We start from the raw sequence: 3,373 nt of genomic DNA, 5'->3' as shown, positions 1-3,373 counted from the left end.
TAGTCTCACATCAACTAGGCATATCAACGGGCTATGAAGATGCCTATCAATAGATCTCAATGTGAGTGAGTAGGCATTGCCATGCAATAGATGCACTAGAGCTATAAGTGTATGAAAGCTCAAAAAGAAAACTAAGTGGGTGTGCATCCAACTTGCTTACTCATGAAGACCTAGGGCAGTTTGAGGAAGCCCATCGTTGGAATATACAAGCCAAGTTCCATAATGAAAATTTTCCCACTAGCATATGAAAGTGACAACATAGGAGACTCTCTATCATGAAGATCATGGTGCTACTTTAAAGCACAAGTGTGGAAAAAGGATAGTAACATTACCCCTTCTCTCTTTTTCTCTCATTTTTTGTTTGGCTTCTTTGGCTTCTCTTTTTTTCGTTGGCTTCTTTGGCCACTTTTATTTTTTTCTCGCATGGGACAATGCTCTAAAAATGAAGATCATCACACTTTTATTTAATTACAACTCAAAAATTACAACCCGATACTAGAACAAAATATGACTCTATATGAATGCCTCCGGCGGTGTACCGGGATGTGCAATGACTCAAGAGCGACATGCATAAGGTGGCTTTGCCACAAATACAATGTCAACTACATGATCACGCAAAGCATTATGACAAATGATGGAACATGTGATAATAAACGGAACGGTGGAAAGTTGCATGGCAATATATCTCAGAATGGCTATGGAAATGCCATAATAGGTAGGTATGGTGGCTATTTCGAGGAAGGTATATGGTGGGTGTATGGTACCGGCGAAAGTTGTGCGGCACTAGAGAGGCTAGCAATGGTGGAAAGGTGAGAGTGCGTATAATCCATGGACTCAACATTAGACATAAAGAACTCACATACTTATTGCAAAAATATATTAGTCATCGAAACAAAGTACTACATGCATGCTCCTAGGGGGATAGATTGGTAGGAAAAGACCATCTCTCATCCCCGACTGCCACTCAGAAGGAAGATAATCAAAAAATATCTCATGCTCCAACTTCGTTACATAACGGTTCACCATACATGCATGCTACGGGACTCACAAACCTTAACACAAGTATTTCTCAAATTCACAATTACTCACTAGCATGACTCTAATATCACCATCTCTATATCTCAAAACAGTCATAAGGAATCAAACTTTTCATAGTATTCAATGCACTTTATATGAAAGTTTTTATTATATCCCTCTTGGATGCCTATCATATTAGGACTAAATTCATAACCAAAGCAAATTACCATGCTGTTAAAGAATCTAAAAATAATATAAGTGAAGCATGAGAGTTCAATGATTTCTACAAAATAAAGCCACCGCCGTGCTCTAAAAAGATATAAGTGAAGCACTAGAGCAAAATTGCCTAGCTCAAAAGATATAAGTGCAGCACATAGAGTATTCTAATAAATCACGATTCATGTGTGTCCCTCTCAAAAGGTGTGTACAACAAGGATGATTGTGGCATACTAAAAAGCAAAGACTCAAATCATACAAGACGCTCCAAGCAAAACACATATCAAGTGGTGAATAAAAATATCGCCTCAAGTAAAGTTACCGATAGACGAAGACGAAAGAGGGATGCCTTCCGGGGCATCCCCAAACTTAGGCTCTTGGTTGTACTTGAATAGTACCTTGGGGTGCCTTGGGAATCCCCAAGCTTAGGCTCTTGCCACTCCTTATTCCATAGTCCATAAAATCCTTACCCAAAACTTGAAAACTTCACAACACAAAACTCAACAGAAAATCTCATAAGCTTTGTTAGTATAAGAAAATAAATCACCACTTTTGGTATTGTTGTGAACTCATTATTTATTTATATTGGTGTAATATCTATTTTATTCCAACTTTTCCATGGTTCATACCCCCAATATTACCCATATATTTATCAAAATAAGCAAACAACACATTTAAAACAGAATCTGTCAAAAACAGAACAGTCTGTAGTAATCTGTAACTCCCGAATACTTCTATAACTCCAAAAATTATGAAAATTAGGACAACCTGGGAAATTTGTTTATAAATCTTCTGCAAAAAGAATCAGTATTTTATCATGTTTCCGTTAAAAATGAGAACTTTTTTCCTGAGCGCAGAAGTTTCTGTTTTTCAGCAAGATCAAATCAACTATCACCGTAAGCCATTCTAAAGGTCTTACTTGGCACAAACACTAATTAAAACACAAAACTGAAGGAAATATGCCCTAGAGGCAATAATAAAGTTATTATTTATTTCCTTATTTCATGATAAATGTTTACTATTCATGCTAGAACTGTATTAACCAGAAAACTAATACATGTGTGAATACATAGACAAACAGAGTGTCACTAGTATGCCTCTACTTGACTAGCTCTTTGATCAAAGATGGTTATGTTTCCTAACCATAGACATGAGTTGTCATTTGATAAACGGGATCACATCATTAGTAGAATGATGTGATTGACTTGACCCATTCCGTTAGCCTAGCACTTGATCGTTTTAGTTTACTGCTATTGCTTTCTTCATGACTTATACATGTTCCTATGACTATGAGATTATGCAACTCCCGATTACCGGAGGAACACTCTGTGTGCTACCAAACGTCACAACGTAACTGGGTGATTATAAAGATGCTCTACAAGTGTCTCCGATGGTACTTATTGAGTTGGCATAGATCGAGATTAGGATTTGTCACTCTGATTATCAGAGAGGTATCTCCGGGCCCTCTCGGTAATGCACATCACTATAAGCCTTGCAAGCAATGCAACTAATGAGTTAGTTGCGGGATGATGCATTACGGAAACGAGTAAAGAGACTTGCAGTAATGAGATTGAACTAGGTATTGAGATACCGACGATCGAATCTCGGGCAAGTAACATATCGATGACAAAGGGAACAATGTATGTTGTTATGCGGTTTGACCGATAAAGATCTTCGTAGAATATGTAGGAACCAAAATGAGCATCCAGGTTCCACTATTGGTTATTGACCGGAGACGTGTCTCGGTCATATCTACATAGTTCTCGAACCCATAGGGTCCGCACGCTTAAAGTTCTGTGACTTTCGGTATTATGAGTTTTTGTGTTTTGATGTACCAAAGGTAGTTGGGAGTCCCGGATATGATCACGGACATGACAAGGAGTCCCAAAATGGTCGAGACGTAAAGATCGATATATTGGACGACTATGTTCGGACACCGGAAGTGTTTCAGGAGGTTTTGGACATATACCGGAGTACCGGGGGTTACCGGAACCCCCCGAGGAGTATATTGGGCCTAATGGGCCTTAGTGGGAGAAGAGGAGGAGCGGCCAGGGCAGCCGCGCGCCCCTCCCCCTCTAGTAGGAATTGGACAAGGAGGGGGGCGGCACCCTCCTTTCCTTGTCTTCTTCTCTCCCTTCCT

The sequence above is a fragment of the Triticum dicoccoides genome, chromosome 1A (assembly GCF_002162155.2).
Source record: "Triticum dicoccoides isolate Atlit2015 ecotype Zavitan chromosome 1A, WEW_v2.0, whole genome shotgun sequence".
NCBI classification, from domain to species: domain Eukaryota; kingdom Viridiplantae; phylum Streptophyta; class Magnoliopsida; order Poales; family Poaceae; genus Triticum; species Triticum dicoccoides.
Note: the sequence above shows the minus strand (reverse complement) of the source record.